Here is a 12873-nt window from a genome sequence, read left to right as displayed (position 1 = left end):
GCTGTCCCATGCCTAGGGGTGTCTAACCCCCACGGAGTTTGTTCCCAGATTGTAAGGCAGATGTGTACTAAGTTTGGTGTAAAGTGCTCCAGGCCTTCCACAGTTATGCTGTCTGCTGACATACTCTGTGCTGCTGTCTACCCTAGGGGTGCTAGGGGTGTCTTACCCCCACAGTGTTTGTTTCCAGAGTGTAATAGGCCCTACACACTGGCCGATTTTCTGAAAGATATGAACAATCTCGTTCATAAATGAACGAGAACTCGTTCATATCTTTCAGTGTGGAGACTCCAGCGATGACCGATGCGCGGCCCCGCGCTCGTTCATCGCCGGTCTCCCGTCGGCTGTGCATGCAGGCCAATATGGACGATCTCGTCCATATTTGCCTGCACTTCAATGCAGCCGCGTGACGGGGGGAGTGAAGAAACTTCACTCCCCCCGTCACTGCCCCCCCCGCCGCCGGGTCGCTCGTCGGCCGTATCGGCCGTCGGGCACCTCGGCGGCGCATCGGGAAATGTGTAGGGCCCCTTAGGCAGATGTGTACCAATTTTGGAGTACATGGGTCCAGCAATTCCGGAGTTATGCTGTGTCCTGATATACTCTGTGCTGCTGTTCCGCCCCTAGGGGTGCTAGGGATTTCTATTATTTATTTTTTTGCCTTTGGCGTATTTTAATACGCTCGTATGCCAAATTTCACGATCTTCGCTTGTAAACTGTGGATTTGTATAGAAAGACAGACAGAAGGACATATTTTTACTTTTATATAGTAGATTCTAATTTTCTGAGATTTTGGATTTGGGGTTTTCTTAAACTGTAAGACACAATCATCAAAATTATAACGAATAAATGCTTGAAATATCTCACTTTGCATGTAATGAGTCTATATCAGAGGTTCCCAAACGCGGTCCTCAGGGCAACCCAGCCGTCCAGGATTTAGGTATATCCATGGCTCTGCACAGATGGTTAAATCAAATTGATTAATTAAGTCACCTGTGGCCAAGCATGGATACATGTAAAACCTGGACCATTGGGGTGCCTTGAGGACCGCATTTGGGAACCTCTGGTCTATATAATATATTAGTTTCACCTTTTTAAGTTGAATTACTGAAATAAATGAACTTTTGCACGATATTCTAATTTTCTGAGTTTCACCTGTAGGTGTTCTGATATAACGACACTAATAACAAATTTCCACTAGATGGCACCATAGTACAAACATAAAGTATGACGGAAGAGTTTAAGGATCATCTTGACAATAATTAATAAGATATTGTAGTATTTAGAATCAGGTTTTATAGATAATTCTTTGATAAGGGAAATTCACCTCTATTACAAACACAGTATTTCAACAAATTCAGTACACAGAGGCAGAACTACAAGGTGGAGTGGAGGAGGATAGTATAGCATCTGCAATGCTCTGTTTACCCAGTCAGTACTGCACTGTACATACTGTATGATCACAACTTAGTTGCCTTTTATGTGCTGTGTAGAACTCTGCTCACGCAATTGGCATTAGTTGCATAATTTTTTACATTGTCTAAATCAGATGTGGTGAATATGCCGGCTGTCGAGATCCCGGTCTCCGAAATACCAACGCCGGAATCCCGACACTCATTGGAATCCCGATGTCGTAACCCCGAAAGTGGCAGGAGATCAATGCCGGCATCCTGACCATTACAACAGCCGGCAGGTTAGGTTTAGGGATGGGAAGGGGGGGGAGCAGGGTTAGGCTGCCGGGGAGGTTTGATTAGGGTTACGCTGCGGGGATGGGCGGTTAGGCACCCCCAGGGTAGGTTATGGTCAGACTGCGGGGGAGGGGGGGGTTAGGTTTAGGCACCTCCGGGGTGTGGTTAGGTTTAGGCTGCGGGACCAGAGGGTTAGGGGAGAGGGGGAAATACCCTTTACTCACCCGTGTCTGAATATTGTAGATCGGGATCCCGGCATTGGTATTACGAACGCCGGCCTCCCGTACGGCGCCATTTAATACAGATTCCGCCTAAATTTAGACTTACCATACTATCCCTTTAACTGAGACTCTCATGAATTACAAAGGTTCTGTGGCCGGCTGACTTTAGGCTTACATTTTACCTGGTTTTAAACAGCCACAGAACCTGTGGAATTCAAGAATGTCCGGGTATAAAGGGATAGTATGGCAAGCCTCAATACAGCAAGCAGTGGGAGATGCCTGGCGTGAGTGATCCGCCACGTCCTGTGCATCTCTGCTTGAGTCAGGTGTCTTTTTTTTTTGCAAAAAATGCCTCTTAGTCGCAATGTGATGCGACTAGGATACACCAGGAGACTGTGCTGATTAGTTTGCTATCCTGTATAACAATACAGGTATATTGTCTGTGACTGTGTCTTTATATGGGGCACAAAATAACTTGTATTGGAAGAAAGCTGCAGCTGCTACATTGTAGCACTAATTCAGAGACTCCATCTCACACAGATATATAAGTGTTGCATAGCAAATTAATCAGCACGGTCTCCTGCATAGGGAGGCTAATCCCGGGGTTAGGATCTGTGGAATCCTGGTCCCAAAATTGCTGGTGTGGCATACTGGAATGTTAGGAAACAAGAGATACTGTATTGGAAAGTTCCAAAAGCCATTTGATTCTTATCAGTGAGTGGGGGAGTTTATGGCCCCAAAACCAGTTCTGCCAGACCCTGCCACATGTAGGGGGTTACGACAGGAAGTGTAGGGGGTTTTGAGTAGAAGGAAAAAACACAGGCTAGAATTCAGTGTGAGGACTGAGGATGGAAGACACAGGCTAAGTGACCAGGGATGAGAGCCCATGCTAGGGCTGTGGAACATGCATTGTACTTCACAGCCCCTGGCATTATGGAGCAGCATGTAGGTGCTGCTAGGAAGAGCAAGAGCTATCCAGATTCGCAGTGTGAGAGCAGGAACAGCATGAGCGATCAGGGGAAGGAACAAAGGGGATCCCCACCTTCAGGGGTACCCAAGAAGCAGGACGGGAGGTGTGAGTCTTCGGGAGAGCACTAGCTGGGTGAGTGGTAGGAAACCACGTTTGGCGGAAGGCCCCCAGTAACGTGTCCATGAGAGATCTCATTTAGATAGAGCCCCTAGCAAATAGGGGAGAGCACACCGAAATGAATATCAGTTTGCGGTCGCCGCACTACTGATTCCCAGAGACTGCGCTGGTATGTACTGTACTGTAATGCTGTCACATCATTGTTAATGCTGTTATTGCCAGTGAAGCAAATGAAAGGAAATGTAACCTGATGTAACCCATATGAATATTACGCTGAAGAGAGGAGAATAAGAAATCAAATGTTATTGTTCTGATAGCCCTGTCTGCACTGTGAATAAACTGCTTGCTTATGTGATGAGGCGGCCTGGCGTGCAATGCTTTTAAAATGACGGATGGACCTGGCCCTGGCGGGTTATCACTAGAGATGAGCGCCTGAAATTTTTCGGGTTTTGTGTTTTGGTTTTGGGTTCGGTTCCGCGGCCGTGTTTTGGGTTCGAACGCGTTTTGGCAAAACCTCACCGAATTTTTTTTGTCGGATTCGGGTGTGTTTTGGATTCGGGTGTTTTTTTCCAAAAACACTAAAAAACAGCTTAAATCATAGAATTTGGGGGTCATTTTGATCCCAAAGTATTATTAACCTCAAAAACCATAATTTACACTCATTTTCAGTCTATTCTGAATACCTCACACCTCACAATATTATTTTTAGTCCTAAAATTTGCACCGAGGTCGCTGTGTGAGTAAGATAAGCGACCCTAGTGGCCGACACAAACACCGGGCCCATCTAGGAGTGGCACTGCAGTGTCACACAGGATGTCCCTTCCAAAAAACCCTCCCCAAACAGCACATGACGCAAAGAAAAAAAGAGGCGCAATGAGGTAGCTGTGTGAGTAAGATTAGCGACCCTAGTGGCCGACACAAACACCGGGCCCATCTAGGAGTGGCACTGCAGTGTCACGCAGGATGGCCCTTCCAAAAAACCCTCCCCAAACAGCACATGACGCAAAGAAAAAAAGAGGCGCAATGAGGTAGCTGTGTGAGTAAGATTAGCGACCCTAGTGGCCGACACAAACACCGGGCCCATCTAGGAGTGGCACTGCAGTGTCACGCAGGATGTCCCTTCCAAAAACCCCTCCCCAAACAGCACATGACGCAAAGAAAAAAAGAGGCGCAATGAGGTAGCTGTGTGAGTAAGATTAGCGACCCTAGTGGCCGACACAAACACCGGGCCCATCTAGGAGTGGCACTGCAGTGTCACGCAGGATGGCCCTTCCCAAAAACCCTCCCCAAACAGCACATGACGCAAAGAAAAAAAGAGGCGCAATGAGGTAGCTGTGTGAGTAAGATTAGCGACCCTAGTGGCCGACACAAACACCGGGCCCATCTAGGAGTGGCACTGCAGTGTCACGCAGGATGTCCCTTCCAAAAAACCCTCCCCAAACAGCACATGACGCAAAGAAAAAAAGAGGCTTTTTACTGATATTTGGTGTTTTGGATTTGACATGCTCTGTACTATGACATTGGGCATCGGCCTTGGCAGACGACGTTGCTGGCATTTCATCGTCTCGGCCATGACTAGTGGCAGCAGCTTCAGCACGAGGTGGAAGTGGATCTTGATCTTTCCCTAATTTTGGAACCTCAACATTTTTGTTCTCCATATTTTAATAGGCACAACTAAAAGGCACCTCAGGTAAACAATGGAGATGGATGGATTGGATACTAGTATACAATTATGGACGGGCTGCCGAGTGCCGACACAGAGGTAGCCACAGCCGTGAACTACCGCACTGTACTGTGTCTGCTGCTAATATATAGACTGGTTGATAAAGAGATAGTATACTCGTAACTAGTATGTATGTATAAAGAAAGAAAAAAAAACCACGGTTAGGTGGTATATACAATTATGGACGGGCTGCCGAGTGCCGACACAGAGGTAGCCACAGCCGTGAACTACCGCACTGTACACTGGTTGATAAAGAGATAGTAGTATACTCGTAACAACTAGTATGACACTATGACGACGGTATAAAGAATGAAAAAAAAACCACGGTTAGGTGGTATATATTATAATAATAATACAATTATGGATGGACGGACTGCCTGCCGACTGCCGACACAGAGGTAGCCACAGCCGTGAACTACCGCACTGTACACTGGTTGATAAAGAGATAGTAGTATACTCGTAACAATTAGGATGACACTATGACGGTATAAAGAATGAAAAAAAAACCACGGTTAGGTGGTAGGTATATAATAATAAATAATACAATTCTGGTCGGACGGACTGCCTGCCGTGTGCCGACACAGAGGTAGCCACAGCCGTGAACTACCGCACTGTACACTGGTTGATAAAGAGATAGTAGTATACTCGTAACAATTAGGATGACACTATGACGGTATAAAGAATGAAAAAAAAACCACGGTTAGGTGGTAGGTATATAATAATAAATAATACAATTCTGGTCGGACGGACTGCCTGCCGTGTGCCGACACAGAGGTAGCCACAGCCGTGAACTACCGCACTGTACACTGGTTGATAAAGAGATAGTAGTATACTCGTAACAATTAGGATGACACTATGACGGTATAAAGAATGAAAAAAAAACCACGGTTAGGTGGTAGGTATATAATAATAAATAATACAATTCTGGTCGGACGGACTGCCTGCCGTGTGCCGACACAGAGGTAGCCACAGCCGTGAACTACCGCACTGTACACTGGTTGATAAAGAGATAGTAGTATACTCGTAACAATTAGGATGACACTATGACGGTATAAAGAATGAAAAAAAAACCACGGTTAGGTGGTAGGTATATAATAATAAATAATACAATTCTGGTCGGACGGACTGCCTGCCGTGTGCCGACACAGAGGTAGCCACAGCCGTGAACTACCGCACTGTACACTGGTTGATAAAGAGATAGTAGTATACTCGTAACAATTAGGATGACACTATGACGGTATAAAGAATGAAAAAAAAACCACGGTTAGGTGGTAGGTATATAATAATAAATAATACAATTCTGGTCGGACGGACTGCCTGCCGTGTGCCGACACAGAGGTAGCCACAGCCGTGAACTACCGCACTGTACACTGGTTGATAAAGAGATAGTAGTATACTCGTAACAATTAGGATGACACTATGACGGTATAAAGAATGAAAAAAAAACCACGGTTAGGTGGTAGGTATATAATAATAAATAATACAATTCTGGTCGGACGGACTGCCTGCCGTGTGCCGACACAGAGGTAGCCACAGCCGTGAACTACCGCACTGTACACTGGTTGATAAAGAGATAGTAGTATACTCGTAACAATTAGGATGACACTATGACGGTATAAAGAATGAAAAAAAAACCACGGTTAGGTGGTAGGTATATAATAATAAATAATACAATTCTGGTCGGACGGACTGCCTGCCGTGTGCCGACACAGAGGTAGCCACAGCCGTGAACTACCGCACTGTACTGTGTCTGCTGCTAATATAGACTGGTTGATATTTAAAGAGATATTAGTAGTATACAACAATACTATACTGGTGGTCAGGCACTGGTCACCACTCCTGCAGCAAAAGTGTGCACTGTTAATTAATATAATTGTACTCCTGGCTCCTGCTAACAACCTGCAGTGCTCCCCAGTCTCCCCCACAATTAATTATAAGCTTTTAATTTATACATTGATGACTGTGCAGCACACTGGGCTGAGCTGAGTGCACACAGACTGAGTCACACTGTGTGACTGACTGTGCTGTGTATCGTTTTTTTTTTCAGGCAGAGAACGGATATAGCAGAGAGAAGTGAACGGATATATTATATTAAATAAAAGTTAACTAGCAACTGCACTGGTCACTGACTGTGGTAAACTAACTCTGTCTGCGACTCTGCACAATCTCTCTCTATCTAATCTATCTATCTCTATTCTAATGGAGAGGACGCCAGACACGTCCTCTCCCTATCAATCTCAATGCACGAGTGAAAATGGCGGCGACGCGCGGCTCCTTATATAGAATCCGAGTCTCGCGATAGAATCCGAGCCTCGCGAGAATCCGACAGCGTCATGATGACGTTCGGGGCGCGCTCGGGTTAACCGAGCAAGGCGGGAAGATCCGAGTCGCTCGGACCCGTGGAGAAAAAAGTGAAGTTCGTGCGGGTTCGGATTCAAAGAAACCGAACCCGCTCATCTCTAGTTATCACACTAGGATTTGTATACCGGGACTAGTTTGCGCATACGTGGTTTTGTTATTATGCTGGGCAGCCCTGAGCGCCAGTAGCACGCGGCTCAGATGCTGTGCGTCTGTGCTCGTCATGATATCAGAGAGGTCATACTGCGCAGCCCCATGCAAGCCCACCCCCTCAGCTGAGCCTTTAAACGGAGGAGGCAGTGTGGCACTCACAGCCTCGACTAGTGTGACACTTGTTAGTGGCACCTGCCATGTGGGCTGTGGCCAGAGAGGAGCACAAGGAGGGCTCATCAGTCCTCATCACTGATGGGAGTCGGGACTCGGGGGGCAATTTGGGACTGAGTGACAGGATGGAACTGGAGGAAGTGCACTGGTGGTACGGGACTACTGCGCTACTGCCTGACAGTGCCTGGGCCACTTTCACCACAGTTTCTACTGCTCTGCCAATGCCAAAGACAAGCCTAGCCAACCAAGCTGCCAGTGCCAATTTAACTGTGCTGCTGTGTGCACAAAATAGTGGAGTCGTCGACTAAATGCTGCTGCCTGTGCCTGACCCTGAAGTGAAACTGAGCCCACTGTACTACAGTCATCGTGTGATGTGTCTTGTGTGTGCTGTTTTTTATTAGTGTGGGCCCAGGGCTGGGCTGGTGGGGGTGGATGATAGGTTTATATTTTGTTTTGTAAAGCTGGGCCACTAGACTACCATGAGATGATGATGTACTGTATATTATTTTATGCCAGTGTGGAGTTGGGGGGCGGGTGCATTTGTGCATGTAAGTACACAGAATAAGTAATATTTTCATTGACCAACTCAATCCAGGGTTTGCTAAAAAAAAAAAAAAAAAAAAGATGTACTTGGCAAATCTCATAATGCAATTCAATATAAAGAGTATAAGCTAGCAGAACTAATTTTACAAAGACCATAGTGCCAACTAATATTGTGATGTATATCTTATATAAAAAATAAACATTTTTTGTAGATAATATTTGTATTTTTTACTTTAGGGATTAATACAGCTTGTCCTGAGATCTACACCTGCAGCCCTGAGCGTTTGCCCCTGTGACTTGTTGATCGTCATAGCGAAGCAGACGCTTACAGGAAACTGCAGGTGCTTTAATTGAAGAGGAAAATTGGGGTAAGAGCAGCGGTGAATAGACGCTGTGTGCTTGTGCACAACAAGGGGGGGACAGCCCTCTCTGCTTACGCAGAAAAAGCTGAAGAAAAAGAAGACCTTGTCTTTTTCTGGGGCACACTTTCTATATATTATGCTAAAATTAAAATTATTTCTTTATTAATTCATTATTAAAAGTTCTAGGCTTGTTCATCAATAAATATAGTGAGGCATGAAATTTGCCAATTATACAGCGATAATCTCTACATATCCGCACCCGGGTATCCCTTTTGTTTAGGTTATATCTGCAAATAGGTGTACCTAAGGGATATGATCACTTTATCTCCTTCACCGAGATTTTAAGAATATCAAAAATTCCTGGAGTTTATATGTACTCCTATTGGTACAATTAATGAAGATTTTCAAAAACAAAAAAACAAAAGAGTATTTTTGTATTTTTTGTTGGAGTTTGTATGTACTCCTTTTATTGTGTTCTGTTCAAAAGAAAAATTAAAAGATAGAACAGACAGTGTGTTTGTCCCCTCGCAGTTATATATGTGAGCGGAACACCTAACATGTGACTTGTACACATGAATCTGACCACCACCACTGTACAAATTGTATAAATCCTTCTTCAATACCACTGTATATCTTATTTATATCAAACACTAGTGCCTGTTCCCTTGATTCTATCTTACTATTATTCCACACCACTGCACCACTGGATCTTAATGAAAGATAACAAACAGTGGTATCCACAGGGTATATCAGTTGGAAAGTAGTTCCTTTAAATCAAGCTGAATTGGAAAATTTAGTATCCACTAGATCACATTAGATATACACTGAATGTTATCATATACATATGAAAAATTCCAGATCTGTTATTCCAAATGGTGAGTGCGTAATCCCTATGTATAGATGTATTCAGATGTGTGGATCCCCACACCTGCAGAATTTCAGAAAACACCTATATTTACTAGAAAACATGTATCCAACATGGAGAACTGCAGAAATTACTACTTGTAATTCAATAAATTTGATATATGTACACACACAATTCTATAAGACTTGCTAAATGGCCTACGTGGAGGAATCAACCGCTAACTTGCTTTTATATTGCACGAGGAGCACTGCTGTCTACTGTTAATTACAGATACAACACAGGGCGTCCTGCTAATTAATAAGATGTGCAATCTATTCATATAGAAAAAAAGGGCAGTGGGCAGAGAAATACTCCATGCATACATAAAATACAATCAAGGTGAAATGACAGGTTGCGGTTAGGTCAGATATACTTTACATATACAGGGAGGTGATCCAGCAGTGTTGAATCGCGGTGAAGAGAGATCGTGATCTCCGGCGTCCGTGTCCGTGAAAACCGGAAGTCGGAGCCGGCCCGGGGCGGAAGTGACGTACGTTTCGCTATCCTAAGCTTGTTCACAGTTGCCTGCTTGTGCACAACGTCTATTCAGTGGAGACAGGAGGAGAGGGGGCATGCCAGCAGCTCACAGAGCGCTGGGCATTCCCCCTCAGTAACGAAAATGGGGGCGTGGCTCACGATCGAGGGCGCTCCCACGAAGCCTGCCCCCTTTTCCATAGGCCCTGCCCCCTTTTCACGAGCAGCTGTCCTTCCTTGCAAGTAGGGAGGCCAATCCCGGGATCGGCGGGATCCCGGGATTTGGGCCCAAAAATGCCGGGATTTGAATCCCGGGATTGGAGCATCCAATCCCGGGATTCACGGGATTGCACTGCGCATGTGCGGGAGGGAGTGTGTGTAAGTAATACTACTTACACTTAGGCGGGTGGCAGCCATAGACGAACGCTGAACGCGGCGACACTTCAAATGTGGCGCCGGCCGCCAGCCAATCAGAGCTGGCGGACCGGCAGCCAATCAGGGAAGCTGCCGCGGCAGCCAATCAGGAGCGACTGCTGCGGCCGCTTCCCTGATTGGCTGCTGGTCCGCCTGCTCTGGTTGGCTGGCGGCCGGCGCTTCATTTGAAATGCCGCCGCGTTCAGTGTGTCCATGGCTGGCGCCCACCTAATAGTAAGTGTTATTACTTACACCCAGCATCCCTCCCGCGCCGCTACCAACCCTCCCGCTACCTACTGTACACCTTCCCGCCCAGCTACCTACACCCTCCCGCCCAGCTACCTACAACCTCCGCACCGCTAACTACACCCTCCCGCCCAGCTACCTACACCCTCCGCACCGCTACCTACACCCTCCCGCCCAGCTACCTACACCCTCCTGCACTGCTACCTACACCCTCCCGCACTGCTACCTGCACCCTCCGCACCGCTACCTACACCCTCCCGCCCAGCTACCTACACCCTCCTGCACTGCTACCTACACCCTCACTCCCTTCCCCGCCGCTACCTACACCCTCCCGCACTGCTACCTACCCTCCAGCGCTGCTCCCTACACCCTTCTTCACTGATCCCTACTGCAATCCCGGGATTGATCGTTTTTTAAAACCTGCTTTTGAAACGGTTCTTTAAACTATTCTTAAAACGGGTCTGAGCAGTTAAACCCCCTTCACATCGCATGTTGTAACCAGTATATTACCATTTCATTACCGTTTTGGTACCTTTCACACTGAACCCGTTTCACCCATACAAAACAGTGGTTGTCATTTTAAATGTTTATTTCCTGCTTCTGCCTGGTGAGATCACACATGGAGACAGCCTATCACCTTCTGGGGCTTGCAAATACCGTTTCAGACCCTTTCACACTGCACAATTAAACGGGTCTGAAACGGGTAGGACCCTGCTTTTTTACCGTTTCAAAATACCGGTATTTTGTAAACGGTAAATTGAAGGTGACCCTTTCACATCGCAGCTCGAACCGTTTAGGAAGCCAGTAAAAACGGCAAATTACCGGGTACAAGCTGCGGTGTGAAAGGGGTATAAGAGAAAGAATAAGCACATGAGGGTTGAGGGAAGAGGGCCCTACTCATGAGAGCTTACATTTTAAAGGTGAGGGGTAGACAGACAGGGGTGACACAGATGGGGTACATATAGCGTGTTACAGAGGGTTAGGATGAGATTTGGCTGGGTTTGGTGAAGAAGTGGGTCTTGAGAGACCATTTGAAGTTTTGTAGAGAGACAATGCCACTATATATATCTGCACAATAGTTTTCGTAAGGTAATCTGAAGAAAACTGAGTTTTGCAGCAGTGTACTGTACACACAAAATAAGATTTTAAACCTACCGGTAAATCTTTTTCTCCTAGTCCGTAGAGGATGCTGGGGACTCCGTAAGGACCATGGGGTATAGACGGGCTCCGCATGAGACATGGGCACTCTAAGACTTTTGATAGGTGTGAACTGGCTCCTCCCTCTATGCCCCTCCTCCAGACCTCAGTTATAGAACTGTGCCCAGAGGAGACGGACAGTACGAGGAAAGGATTTTTGTTAATCTAAGGGCGAGATACATACCAGCCCACACCATACACACCGTACAACATGGTATATACTAAACCAGTTAACAGCATGAACAAAACAGCATCAGCCAGAGACTGATCTCAACTGTAACATAACCCTTATGTAAGCAACAACTATATACAAGCCTTGCAGAATTTGTCCGCACTGGGACGGGCTTCCAGCATCCTCTACGGACTAGGAGAAAAAGATTTACCGGTAGGTTTAAGATCTTATTTTCTCTAACGTCCTAGAGGATGCTTGGGACTCCGTAAGGACCATGGGGTTTATACCAAAGCTCCAAACCGGGCAGGAAAGTGCGGATGACTCTGCAGCACCGATTGAGCAAACATGAGGTCCTCATCAGCCAGGGTATCAAACTTGTAGAATTTTGCAAAAGTGTTTGAACCCGACCAAGGGGGTGATTCCGAGTTGTTCGCTCGCTAGCTGCTTTTAGCAGCATTGCACAGGCTAGGCCGCCGCCCTCTGGGAGTGTATCTTAGCTTAGCAGAATTGCGAACGAAAGATTCGCAGAATAGCGAAAAGAAATTTCTTAGCAGTTTCTGAGTAGCTCGAGACTTACTCACAAATAGCGATCAGTTCAGTCAGTTTCGTTCCTGGTTTGACGTCACACACACGCCCAGCGTCCGGCCAGCCACTCACCCGTTTCTCCAGACACTCCCGCGTTTTTCCCTGACACGCCTGCGTTTTTCCGCACACTCCCAGAAAACGGCCAGTTTCTGCCCAGAAACACCCACTTCCTGTCAATCACACTCCGATCACTTCAACGATGGAAAATCTTCGTTCAGGCATGAGTAAATCTAAGTTTTGTGTTAAAATACTAACCGCATGCGCACTGCGAACCATGCGCATGCGCATTTTTGCCTTAATCGCTCCGTTGCGAAATCGGCAACGAGCGAACAACTTGGAATGACCCCCCAAGTAGCTGCTCGGCAAAGCTGTAATGCTGAGACGCCTCGGGCAGCCGCCCAAGAAGAGACCACCTTCCTAGTGGAATGGGCCTTTACCGAATTTGGTAGCGGCAATCCAGCCGTAGAATGAGCCTGCTGAATTGTGTTACAGATCCAGCGAGCAATAGTCTGCTTAGAAGCAGGAGCGCCAACCTTGTTGGCTGCATACAGGACAAACAGTGCCTCTGTTTTCCTAACCCG

Source organism: Pseudophryne corroboree, chromosome 2 (assembly GCF_028390025.1).
Source record: "Pseudophryne corroboree isolate aPseCor3 chromosome 2, aPseCor3.hap2, whole genome shotgun sequence".
In the NCBI taxonomy this organism is placed as follows: Eukaryota; Metazoa; Chordata; class Amphibia; order Anura; family Myobatrachidae; genus Pseudophryne; species Pseudophryne corroboree.
Note: the sequence above shows the minus strand (reverse complement) of the source record.